At 41.7% G+C, this 14,140-nt stretch overlaps 1 long non-coding RNA gene across 1 annotated transcript in view; it reads right to left on the bottom strand.

Moving 5' to 3' along the window:
- LOC139774182 (uncharacterized) overlaps nucleotides 1–14,140 on the bottom strand; it is a 71,321-nt gene that overhangs the window by 47,418 nt on the left and 9,763 nt on the right. The window contains exon 2 of the long non-coding RNA XR_011718532.1: nucleotides 5,886–5,983. This is a non-coding gene — a long non-coding RNA (uncharacterized lncRNA). The remainder of the gene's footprint in view (nucleotides 1–5,885; nucleotides 5,984–14,140) is intronic.

Raw genomic sequence — 14,140 nt, 5'->3', positions numbered from 1 at the left:
GGGCCCCTCTAGCCGGGCTATCTTGATCTCGTCGAAGAGAGCACGAGCGCGTCAGTCTCGCATCTGCGGATTCGGCACGGTTCGGCCTAAAAGGAGAAGAGCGAACCGATGACACGCCGCCCCGGGACAGAATCTTCCAAGGGGCTCGATCGGTTGTCCCCCTGTTCCCCTCTAACATCGCCGCTCGCGCTCTTTCTCGTCGTTTGCTTCTTCTTGTTCCTCTTCTCCTTCTTCTTCTTTCTTCTTTTCTCCTACCTCCGTTCTTCTCCGTGCGAGCCTCGTCGCTCCGAAGAAGAGACCTTCTTATTCGTTCGTTCGCCCTAACTTTTACGAGCGTCTTCCAGCGAGAGAGTTCCGTAATTGCCTCTTTAGCGGTACCCCTGGTACTTCTTGGTCCCGACCGAGGAGGCATCGGGAGATAGAGTCGAGTGGCTTCTCTCTCCCGTCCTCCGTACCTTCGTCTTCTATTGCCTTCTGTGTGTTCCTCCTCCCTCGCCCCCTTTCCTGCCCATCTCTCGACCAGCCTTCTCGCTTTACTTTCGTTACCGTGGTACGTCGCGAAACACGAAAAGCGATGCTATTGCAAGAACTTTGTATCTCGTTTGACATCGTTGGAGTTGCTCCGCGATGATGTTCTCGACGGTAGTTCGCTCGCGACGACGACACTGATAAAATCGAGAGCAAAAGACATTGGGGCACCATGGAAACTTTCGATGTTCGACCTTCGAGATGCGCATAACGACATGGATGTAATATAGGTGCTTCAGCGCGATGAGCGCGATAACTCTTTGCAAAAGAGTTGTGTGAAAATTTGTTTAGAATATAACTCAAAAGAGTATCAAAAAAGTACGGTCGATTAAAAATAGATAGTATTTGTTGCTCTAAATATCACGATATTTAGGGTAGAAATAGAAATTATGAAGTTTTATGAATGTATAACGATGGTTAAGAAATTAATACATGTTCAGAAAAGTTATATTATATCATTAATTACGATTTGTATCTTTATCGTGAATTTAATTGTAAGTTAATCAGCAGTAACTGCACACGTGCAGAAAAAATCAACGAGAGACGTGAAATCCCAATCGAAGGAGGGCAGAGATCGATTCCTCCGCGAGAGAGTCAAGCGGAAAAGAGAAAAAAAAAGAGAAAGAGAGAGAGAGAGAGAGAGAGAGAGAGAGAGAGAGAGAGAGAGAGAGAGAGAGAGAGAGAGAGAGAGAGAGAGACGGAGATACGACGCGTGCTCGACTTTGGCTTCTTGCGGTCATAATCGAGTAACACTCCACGCGTCAGCGATACGGTGCAGCATCCCGGCCGAAGGCGCCATTGCCGATAGGGGCTAGAGTGTCGGCGAACGAGCAAAGAGGAGAAAGGGGGTGGAGTGGAGGAAGATGGCGGGTGCAAAGAGCGAGGAGTGTATGCACTTTCTCGAAGCACCCACTCGTCTCTCCACGTCGACGCGACTCCGCCCGTCCTGCACGTTCCACTCCCGTTCCATTCCCGTGGCACCCGCGCGATGTGCTTTTAACGTTCGAGTGTCCAGGAGTTGTCCACGAGAGTCATTCTTTTTTTTCTTCCCCGCCCCAGTTTCATGCCACCACGAAATACCCGCGAATCAATCTCGGCTTTCCGATCGGGATTTCCGTCCGTAAATGCAACTCTCGCTCATGTCTCATACGAAGCGGCGTCTTCGTAATTCTCCGTTTTGCTCAATACTTTTATGTTATTGTAATAACGAAGATATGAAGAATGATACAACGACTAATGCACAAAAAGCTACATGTATATCTTTGAATATATGAAAATATAAGTAGATCGAATGAAAAACGACAAAATAATTCATTAACTAGAAAATTGCATATTATTCTGAGATCATCTTGAAAAATATTTCAAGTACAATGCATACTTGAAATGTTATTACAAAGACATTATCTTTAAAGAATTACAGTTTCAGTTAACTGATAGTTTACGATAAGTTATAAATAATGAATTAAGTTGTATATATATATAGCTTATTATACTCTCTTACTGTAAGAAATGTACTCTAATATCTCCTTGTGAAATATTCATTCTTCTACTGATTATGAAACAAAAATATTTCATATAAAATTAATTTCCTGAAGTTAAAAAAATATTTTTCGAAGCATTCATGATAAATAAAAAACGGCTATATTCTCTCTCTTTCTCTCTATTTTAAAAAAATTTTAAACAAAATCTCAGTTATTAATAAACTTGTAAAGATTTTAACAGTTCTAAAAGAGATGGCTCGACTAAGTATTAGATTAAACTCTCGTGTTCCATAACTAATACAAGAATCTTAGAGACATGATAATAACTAGCTATATTGCAGATATAATAGAAGTAATATAACAGGAATACGGAATGTCTCTGGCAGAAATTCAAATAGCGTGACAAACCGTTCGATAATGATGTATATGACAAATAACGTCGTGCGAAATATGCTTTAGGCTCTGCGAGGAGATACTAGCGGGATAATATTGTGCCATTTCCTTATACGCACGCGTCTCCAAGTGGGACGATAATATGTTGTGCAACGGCGGGCCCCGGAGCATAGAAGAGAGGTTGTCTTCATTGGCATAACAAATTTCAAGTGCCCGAGGTGAAAATTGTCAATTGTCGTGAATGTGACCGGCGTACCGCACGGCGTTTACAACTAGTTGGCTCGCATACTGCCTAAACAATCTCAATAAATCCCTTAATTTAAATGGCAAATGGTGTTTACAGCAAAGCTATCGTCGCGCTAACCATTGTGAATTGTATGCAATTTTCACGCAAACTTCATAACAATCAAATCCCACGATTATTGAAAGATCTTTAATTATCTCGCATGAAATTTTTCGCAAGCTTAAAATGGATCCATTTACGCTCTTCGAGAGCGACTAAACACCGATAGCGCATTATCAATTACACTTTGAGCTCTTATCGGCAATCGCGAGACTGTTCCTCTCTTCAATTAACCAATCGACGAAAAATGATGGAACATGTATGGAGAGAAACGAAATATTCGCTGGTGATAATAATTAAATTAATTTACAATTTAAAACTGTGTTAATAATCATGCGCAAAGGGAAAATTAATTAGAACAAGATTTACCGAACTAGGTCGTTATTTCCGTCGAATCTTTTTTCCTACTCTCCTAAAAATTACTTCAGTCTCTAAAAATGACTGGCGATTTGCATCATTTGCATCAAACTCACCATCGTAAATCGCCGATAACAGAAGGCTCGATTCAGTTGTGAAATTGCTCGGTGGAACAGAATAAGGGCAAAAAAGCGGCTGGCACGAAACCGCGTCCTTCTGCCGGTATCCTGACGGATAGAGGACGAACGGGATCGCGGAAAATATTTCTCGCGATATGGGAATACTCGAATTTATCACAAACGCACTGCGTTTTAACATTTAGCGCCTTTAAAAGGAAATTACATCCAAAGTAATATCCGCTGTGGCGCGTATTGAATTCGGCGCGTTTCATTACCATTACGTGATTTAAATTTATTATCGGCCGCGATCATCGTCGGACTTTAAAATCGTCGCGTCAATCCGGCGACGCGCATCCGACGCACCGACGCGCTTATCCGCTCTTCTCTGTAATCCGCATTGATAATTATGCGTATAATAATTATTATATATCGTCAATGTGATAATTTGGTTTGCGAATTAAAAGTCCCAATTGGAACAACCAAAAGAATTGCAAATTGATTATGGTCAGGTCTATCTTATCATAGGATATCTTAACATGAAATAAATGGTGCTGTTCTGCAGTGAAAAGCTGTATGTACATTAATAATTGCTGTGCAACAATTATTTTACGTTAGTAATTTGTGCTGCTCAATAAATATTTTAAAATCATAATTATAAGAAAAGTTTTTCTAACATTATGTAAAAATAAAGTAAGAGGTATGTGACAAATCAGGTATAACGCGACGAATTCGATTTTATAATACATATAGGATATAAAGAATTTTGCAATAAAACAATTAATTGAATAAGAAAAATCTCTTCTATTGCCAAATGAAAATTCCTCGAAATACGTGTGCCGCTTCTTCTTTGATGTAATTGAGACGGTTTAAAAAGCTGGCTGCAATGATCGATATACGGAGAGAGGAAATTCGATATCGTTCAATCTACTCCGTTGATAGTTGGTCCTCAGAAAAGGCCCCGCGTGTACCTGCTGATATTGCATATTGCGACAATGAACCGGCGATGCTCACCTGGCTTTTTTGATGAGATCGCCGAACAATACTCTCACGTCAGGTACTCTCGCAACACCTTATACGGTTGCTGGTTTTAAGCCACTCAAGATAGTTAAAATGCTATGTAGGTATATAGGGCCTCCTAAGAAAGTACACGTCAGCTACGCGGAGCGTTATATTTAAGCATTACATCCAAAATCTTTCAAAATATTTCATAAATCAATATGAAAAGGGTAAGCAAAAGTAAAATAATTATAGATAAAATTAAATAATAAAAAATATGAATATTTAACGTTATATGTGTATTGTCTTCTGAGATTAATTCAACTCTTTAATTATCGTGCAGCACATATTTAGTTTAATGTTTACTTATGGTTTATTATTTTACTTTACGTTAAAAATTAGAATGCTCCTGTGTCAGATCACGTTTTCGCGCGACTAAATCTGCCGTCGATTTCTTTCCAGTTAAATTACCGCATAAGCTCTTTAACAGCGTATATCCCCTACATCTATTAATATCAGGTGTCACATGCGTCGTATCTAGTTGAAAGATAAATGAAGTACATGCAGCCGCGTTCTTAACCACGGTACAATATTTAGATAACTGTTCGCTTCAAGATGTCATGACTTACGAGCGGCCAGGAAGTCATCGCTGGGATGACGTTTCCGAGATGATCTCGCGAAGACGAAAAGGCGTAACAGTGCGCGCGATCGTAGATCGCGTTGCTCTCTTGGCTCTTTCATCGAGACGCGCGACGAACTCGCGCGGTTGTCCCGCGGCCGTTTTCTCTCAACGTTTCCGGCAACGTAGCAACGCACGCGTTCCGGACCGATAAATAAGCGCTGAATAGTCTCCGCTTCGGCCGCGAAGGATAGGCGCCTTTCTCCGCGAGATATGATTGATCGTGCATCGGTCTTTCGCGCGCGCGCGCGCGCGCGAGTGCTCTTTCTCTCTCACAGATAACGCATGTCCGGTAATATTATTATATTCCGACACATGTGTGTATGCATATACGGCGGCGGTGATTCCGCGACGACGACTATCGACAGACATTTTGAATCGGTCGCTGCCTGGCTGGAAAGCACCGCAACATAATAAGCCTATTGTAAGGAGTTCGATCCACGCGCCGCGCGGACAATCCTTTTCCTCTCCGCTTGCTCGGCGCCGTGTCGCGCGGGGAATCGATCATGTTCGAGATACAAACAAACTCGACCGCGAGTAGAATGCTCGAACCATCAGTTTAAATCGATCTTTCAGCTTTCCACGATAGCGAAAGGACACGCGATCGCGATCACCGCGAAGTGACGGTCTAGAAAAGGAGCGTCCCGACGGATGCACCGATAATCACCGTGATTTTAGCTACCTTCCCGGATGACCGCACGAGACTCTGTCATCTGGACTGTATCGCGGTAAATACGTTATGATATTGGCCGACGATATGCTTCTCAGATCGTACGGATCGATCGGCGGGAAGAAAGATAAGGGAAAGACAATGAGAACGATCGAGAGCGGGTATACGTGAGAGCGTGCCATAAGAGTAAAGCGGTGATGGGGGGCAGAGGAAAGAACGCGGACAGGGAGCTCGTAACCGTGCCGCAGCTATTTCTGAATCTTTAGTCGGTTTACAAGTAGCGGGGTCACGGGCTGCCCCATAAAGAAGCATGACTTACATTGCTGCTATGTGGGCGCGCACCACGAAAGTCTGCCATCTATCTCCAAGGCTCGCCCAACCTCCCGCCTCTGGATGCCCATCCGTTGTTCCGCCGTTCTGTGGAAGAAAGGAAGGTAGAAGATCAGCACAAGGAGCCTGGGCTCTTTCGCCGGACGGAGGAATATAAAGAAAGAGAGAGAGAACGGTCTGGCCCCAGCCCCCGGCACAGCGTCGTCGTCGCGACCGACGCACATAGATAGTAAATGACCCCACCGATCCCTTACACGAAATCCTCGTCGATTTACGCTACCTCCTGGTGAATGCAATCGATTCTTTTTATGTAAAGCTGCGCTATCAATTGTAAATATGGAATAAGAATTAGTGATGCGTAAGTTCTTCTCACATAATATATATATATATATAAGAGAGAAAAAAATCTCTATTTTTACATCTTATATTTGACGCTATATAAAATTGTTTATTGCTCAGCAGAATAAATATAATATGTACGGTATACATAAGAAACAAAATTGATTTAATTAAAAGTTACAGTAACAGAAAAATTGGCGAAATATTCCTAATATCGAAATGATAAATTTCTGATATCACAATGTCAAAACAATAGATATTTGCTATCTGTAATTTTGACGCCTACAACATAAGATTTCCAAGAATACTATAGATATTAAACATTAGATAAAAAGATTAGAGTAATCAAATTTGTGAAACTAATTTCTGTTTGAAAAGCTAAAGAATATCATTTTCAGAAAAATGCGAAGTGATAGTTTATTTGCTAATCGATATCTGCCGGACTCACAGTGACTTGCAATTCGAAGCCATCCTCGCGAGAAGCACAAGCAAGAAAACGTGTACGCGAAGAACGAAAGACAAATAGGCAGAGTATACAAGGAACATCTCCTCGGTCAATAGTCCAAGCTACGTGCGAGGGAAGAAACGCCTATCTCGAGTTTCGCAGCCACGCCGTCTGCGTCTGGGTGGCGAGAGACAGAGAGAGAAAGAAGAGAGGCGAAGAAAAGAGGCGCGAGGAGACAAAACAGGGATCCTCTCGTGGCGCGGACGCCGCGCGCGACTATAAGGAAGAACCTCTTAATCGGGGACCCGGACCTCTGCAGGGCACCGAGGTCTTACCCTCGTGGCTCACCCAGCGGCACGGTGTATCTCGACGGGGCTGACCCCCAACCCCACCACACGCCGTCACCCACGGGCCATCATCGTCGATCACCAGCGGAAGAGGAACGCGCCTCCAGGCGCTTCTCGGTTCACTTCCCATCGGCTTTGCCCCGCATTCGTGTAATCAGCCGACGATGACCCTTTAGTGCCCAGAGCGTGTATACCCAAGGCAGCCGGACGATCGCTCGTGCGTCGCGCGAGCGAACTCTCGTGCTGTCTGTCCTCTCTCGATTAACCGCCAGATGTGACTCGCGTGACTCCGAGATGCAACATGTGCATAGTATATTTTCGAGAAATCCGCTGAGTAGTAGCAGCGATCTATTATTTACAAATTATATTTTCTTAATCGATAAAAGTATAAAGATATATGAGAATCTTGTATGGAAAATCTGATTAAGACAAACAAAGCTAATCTTTCCTATATTTTCTAACATAGAGATTAATCAAGTTCATTCATAATATCTTTCTTCCTATTTCTTCTTACAAGAATTAAAATCTAACAATTGATATTCTCTGAAGTTTAAAATTAAAATATATAAAGTTTCTTAAACTTCAGAAAAACAACACAGAAAAAGTTAATTAAAATCTTTTGTCATTTTCATGTTTATACAATGAAATGTTTATAGCGTGCATATTCCATATATTCTCTCATTTCTTTAATGTAAAAATATATTAGCAGCATGTATCTAATCTTTAAATAAACTTTCATAATTTCACAATAACTTAGTTTAATACGTCTGCGTTGCTGTTGAATGCTCAAAAATCGATAAAGTTCCGAGTATGCGAATTTCACAGAAAAATATGCCGACAATATTCGTCTGCTGCGTAACGTCTCATAGCTCGTAATGGCTTCACCATTTGGAAAAGTTTGCGATTCTTTTTTCATGGATACCATTGACAGCGCGCGGTTTCGCAGATCGAAACTCCGTCGCTAATTCGACCAGCTTATTCTTTCTCCTGAATCCCTTTTAACATTTTTTTTCCCCGAGTCGACCGCGAGGGTGGAATCCCATCTACTCCTGTCGCAACTACCTAGACCATGCGAGATTCCAGTTTTTTAATCCTGTGCCGACGTGGTCGACTTTTTCTTCCGACTAATTCTATATCAAAGCCGTCTATCCTCTTCTGGCCTCATTCCTTTACCTTTAACTCTCTTCTTCCGGCCTGCGACGGTCACATAAATATCTCGTGGAAGATGTCCGTTTCGCAGTACGTAATAAAATATGTCGGTCGCATCGTAAATTCCGACCGAGCATAAGTATTTGCAAACTGATGGGTTAAGCGAAACACTATTTCATCGAAACAACGACATCGCGATCAATATGATCAAGATCGTCAACATTGGCTCTTGCTATCGCAAAAAATTCGATAGCTTGTTCACTATGTAATTACCTCATTCGAGATATGGATTCAATTTTTTAATTTAGCAATATCCAATATAATTTCGCCATTTTGTTTATATATGAAATTTAAAGAATAAAAGATAATGCTTTAAAAGTTTTTAAGTGTTTAATAAAAATTAATTGATAGAGAGAGAAAAGAGTTGTTAAATAGTTGACGCAATATACATACAATTCAGCTTTAAAGATAGGAAACAATTAGATTGTATGACAATATAGAATTATAGAAGAATAAATATTTTTTGCATATACATAATATCCTTTTCTCTTCAACTATACTGTATGTAAATAATAAAGTACTTTTTTATTGGTATTATAAAATACTAAATTTTTTACTATTAGTTATTTTTCAAATAAACTCTTAGATGTTGGCGATGCTGAAGCTTGATAGTTATAAACTGTAATCACAGATAAATCTACGTCAAAACTGTTGAAATAGAAAAGAAGTTAATTTAAAGCCACTTCGATGAACAATGATAATTCTTATCCGCTAATTTTCATCGTCTTCCAATTCTCCGCTCATTAGTCTATGCTCATCGCTATTTACGTGCGACCATTTTCCCCAATATCACGCGGTCCTCTATGACACGAGAATTACAGGAAAGTGCCGCACGTAGAGAAAGAGAGAGGAAAGCAACTGGCGTGGTGGCACGGTCCGGTAGATGCACAATGTACCAGAGGGACCACGAAGACAACAAATCCATCATCTCCGGTGGGAGAGAGGCTGAAAGGGCTCCACCGCGGTAGCGCACTCTGTGTAATTGTTGCCCCGGCCCCCGGTGGCCCGGTCTCTACCCCCATGCCATCCCTGATGGGCTGCCACTCTCTCCACCTCTCTCTCTTTCCCTCCTTCTTTCATCATCACCGTCGTCGACGTCGTTGTAGCCTCGTTCTTCGTGATACTTCAACAACTGCTACGTTTATATATTATATGTATATATATATTACCAAGTTTTACAAACGTTTAAAATATAACCTGTGAGACAGAGGGATAGGTTACCTAGAAGGAAACGGAAAGCGAGGGAGAATAGCGGGAAGGGGATTAAAGGGGTATCGGAGATACGGTGGTGTTGCGGTATACCGGTGTTCCATTGTTCATCCACCACAACTCGTGCGGCTTCGGCTCTCCCGGTTGCTCTCTCGGATCTCTCTCTTTCTTTCTGCACCCCCATCCCTCCCCCGACTATCCTTCCCTCTTTCTCTCGCATTTACATCGGCCATTACGTATGTGCCTTCGCGCGATGACACGGGCCATTGAATACCCAACTTTCGTGCGCTCTTCCTCTCTTCTTCTCTCGTTCCACCCTTGTACGAATCGACTCTCCAACCTCTCGACCAACCCTCTTCCCTCCCTCTCTCACTTCCCGCTCGCGAACAAACGTGGGCGCAAAAGAAGTATCTCTGAATGAGTGGTACCTTCGGACACTATGGAGTTTCCCTGTTATTAGCATCCACTCTGTCTCTCAGTGCGCGACCACGAAGCGAGAGCCGAGCGGTCATTATGGAGATTGAAACACCGTTCGAGCGATGCGTTCGTCCCTTTTCCCTCCTTTCTTTCGTCTACCTCGCGTTCCCGTTCCCATTCTCGTTTGCTCATTCGAGGTCGCGTAATCATGCGAACAGATAAAATCGCGCGACCGATGCGAAAAATGCTTCTCAACGGCGACAGTTTTACGGATAAATTTTAAGTGGTTCTTCAAAAGTTATTAAAGGATTTTAAAACATTTTATGAATTTAAAACCATTCATAGCTTAAAATTTTCTAATTGTTAAGTACACATTAGAATGTAATCAAAAGAAAGTAATAAAATAATATTACATTTAACATAATGAATAATAATTTGTAACTAATGCGAGCCTTCCCTTTCTCTTCATAAGTACAAAATTTGTACTAATTATTTTTATCAAGAGTTTGATTATCTAATATTTTTTCGAATGGAGAAATATAAAAATTCTAAAGAATTTTATATATCTGTTGATATATTCCTGAGGTGCAAAATCCTCCGTTCATGTTAAGAACCGAATTTGAAAAAAATTTTGACTTCTTCATAGCTATTTTGAAACAGCTGACATATTCATGCTTAGTTTCTTGACGGCATAAACATGATGATTTACGCGACGTCCGATGGTTATCCGATAACTCATCCTATGCGAATGCGTGGATGGAATATGTGGAGTCTCGTAATCCGTCAGCGACGGTTGCGGCAATACGACGAGAACCGTCATTAGTCAAGAATGCGTTGACTACAGTGCCCATTCTAGCATTGCGTATCATAATAGCTCTGCGTTATTCGCATGCGTTGCCATCATTTGTAAAAGCAAAGTCTTTCTACCAATAATAAAAATCAACGTATTAAATATCGTATGCACAATAATATAGTAGTTTAACATATTCAATCAGAATCGCATTTCGTTTTTACAACAATAACAGACGAATACTCTTAAATTCTACGAGAAATAGAAAGAAACAAATAAAATATTAATAATTTCAGTTTAAAGTGCACCAATAAAAAAAACAGTAAAAAGTTTATAAAATATTTTAGACAACAAAACGGTTCTTTCTTATGAATTTGGCTCGATGTACTTGGCTCAGACTAAAGAAACGAGATAATAAAGTCACTCCTAAAACAAGAGAGTATTTTGCTTATGTATAAGTGTATAAATGTAATTAAAAAGTATAATATATTTCTTAATGATCCACACTACGGTCTCCAACATGCGAGAGTTGTGCTCTCGTGAATTAATCTCAAGAGAGCCACGATTTTAGATCGTCATATTTCAGAAGACGAAATTACATCAGAAATAACATTCTTAGGAACCGCGACTTCCTAACAAAATAATACATTATAAAAAATTCAGTTTTTCAGAAATTACAATAATGCCTCAAGAGTTGCATTATTGAAAGCCGCAGCTTCGGAAATAACAATTCCGCGAAACGTGGTTTAATTAGTGAAATCATCCGGCTTGCGTACCCCTAATCCTAATTAAATAAAATCCCTCGAAAGTCCCAAAAAACTCACAATTTCATGACCGACAACGCAATTTTCGGCGGCGAGGAAGGAGCACGCGAATTGCACTTTCGCTATTTTTAATCTGAACAGTTTCGCCGTCACGAGACTTGTAGTTTCAGAAGTCGCGAACGGACACGTGTCCCACGTCTGGGCCTTGCACGCGCGAGAAGCGCGAGAGGGGCCATCGTGCCCGTGACAGCCTAAGGATCCTTCCCCGGGCTTGGACATGCAATTAACCGCCGGCTACACTTCTCCGGGGCGAGCGGGGCGAGAGAGCAGCGATTCTCAACTGACTAATTCGCGATGCGATATTAGATCCGGATAGTCGGGGTACCTTCGGGGCCTTTTCGCCGCTCGGGAGAGACACGGCCGGTGCTTCGAGCCGCACCAAGATACCCATCCCCATAAAAGCTTCCATGCATGTCAAGCATTATACGACCACGTTACTATTAAATACGTCAAAGCCCCGTATGTTTATTGCATATTGGATGCCGTGAACTTCGGCTCGCCCTGCCGGTCCTCGTAACCCGAACCGATCGCCATTGTCGGTAAGGGACTCGTCTCTCGTGAGTCTCTCTCTCTCTTCCTCTCCATCATCGTCCTTTGCTTCCAACCCACCGACCCTTCTATTCGTTCACCGCCTCGACGGAAATGACCTCGGTGCTGTCTCCTCCGCGCGTCTGCTGCGACGATCGGCCGTCCACGATCTCACACGTCGATGCATCGATAGGAACCGCGGAATGCGTTGCAAATTATTTCGCAGTGCCCGGTCAATGATTTTTTACATTCATGTTTTACTTTCAACTTTCGACTATCTCGCGACGAACTAAATACACCTTTCTTTCAAGAAAGTAGAGTGTATTAATTATCATTATTTCTTTATGTATTCGTTCAGCAAACTTAGCAAAAATTCTCCTCATATCAAGAAGGTATCTTTTTTCGGAAACATGTCTCCTGAAGATAATACCTTTCAATTTTAAATCTTGAAAATTTCGGAGCAGTGTCAGTTTTATAAAAGCTGATATGTAGAATTTGTATTAAAATGTGTAAGCTTAAAAAAATAATTATTTATTCACACACTTTATTCAAAGTCTTCTGTTGCCCGAATGACTCACGAATACATAACTTTGAACGAAACATAACAGAGAACGACATTCTCACTTTCTCTCCGTCAATTCGAGATATCTCGACGAAACACAAGATCCACGGGTACCCCGCCATGAACGATGCCGCGGGGTTTGACCGAAAAAACGCTCAAGTCCGCTCTTATTATTCAGGATTTCGGGCCGCTCGACGGAGATACGGTGAATTATGCATGGTCAGTCCCGCGGCGTCGCGCCGCGCCGGCTTTTTCCCATGCGTGCCATGCATATGCCGGGTGATAGATGGATGTGTCAATTTCATCGGAGCTCGGTATCGATACGAGCCAGGGTTATCTTCATCGACTCGAAGATTACGATACGCTCGCTCGCTCGCACATCTAGACACGAGCGAGCGAGTCATTTTCCTCTCGGAACGATAAATCTACCGCCAACACCGATATAGCCGGAGCTGACGCTGAATCCGCAACCATGAACGGCCCCGACCATTGAACGTCGTTATCCTACTCGGACACTTTTTGCCGCGTAACGCATCGTCGAACTCGCGAGCAAGTACGTTACGTCCGTTACCGTCCGTTACGAAGATCTGTGCTGTCGTAAAAAAAGATCACAGGATGCAACGCGATCGTTGCGTTTTATTAATCCGTTGAATACTACGCGAACCGACTAAATTTTTACTGATTTTATCAATAGATTTAAATAAGTATAATAAGTTTAGAGACAGCTATAGATATGTCTTTGTAGATTATTATTGTGGAAATTAGAAGAAATAAATGGCAAAACTCAAATAAATATACTTTTAGAACATTCCCCTATATTTCAGCACACGTTTCAAATTTCATGATAAAATTGTAATTACACGAGAATCAAAATCTAAAGTCTGTTTATATCAGTGTCTGACATGAGTGAAAGAGTGTGAAAGTTTAGCCTCTCGGCGCATCTGATTTTCAAGACATAAATCGCGCGCGCGATGCTTTAGGATGAGTAGAACGATCTGTGCAGAGCGAGCGAGGGGGCTGTCCCCCTTCCTCCTCGAGACCACTATCGTAAAGTCGAAGCTTTATCACCTGCCGTCATCCGCCCGCGACGTAGATGAAAATCTTCCCTACCTCGGCAGGTTTTTTTTTCAAAGGTCGTGACTACTTGTTAAACGTCGTCCGCCGGCTCTCCACTTACGCACGGCACTGCGATAGCATCGATGCCGCTGACCTGATCTCGGTTTCATTTAATTTTTCTATTCAAATACGTTTACATTACTGTTAATTTTCGGTGTTTTCAATCGCTTGCTTTTAGTGATTGAAGCGAATCGAAATTATATCGAAAAGCAAAACTGTTTTCAAGAGAAAAACAGTAAAAGTCTCAAATAATTCTCCAACAAAGGAACGCGAATAAAAATTTCATCATCGTTCAAAGTATATATGTCTATTGGTTTCATTTGACTAATATTAGAATAGCTTGTAGAATTTCTGACCTTTTCTTTTTAATTAATGAAAGAAGTTGTCTATAAATGTTCTGAAATAAGTAACTACCGTAAAGTAAACTTTATTCATAAGCACGTTATTTTATGCCAATG

The sequence above is a fragment of the Temnothorax nylanderi genome, unplaced genomic scaffold (genome assembly GCF_030848795.1).
Source record: "Temnothorax nylanderi isolate EJ_2023f unplaced genomic scaffold, tnyl_v1.0 TNYL_tig0075_pilon, whole genome shotgun sequence".
Taxonomy (NCBI): domain Eukaryota; kingdom Metazoa; phylum Arthropoda; class Insecta; order Hymenoptera; family Formicidae; genus Temnothorax; species Temnothorax nylanderi.
The sequence above is the reverse complement of the archived record's forward strand: the minus strand, read 5'-3'. Positions and strand labels throughout refer to the sequence as shown.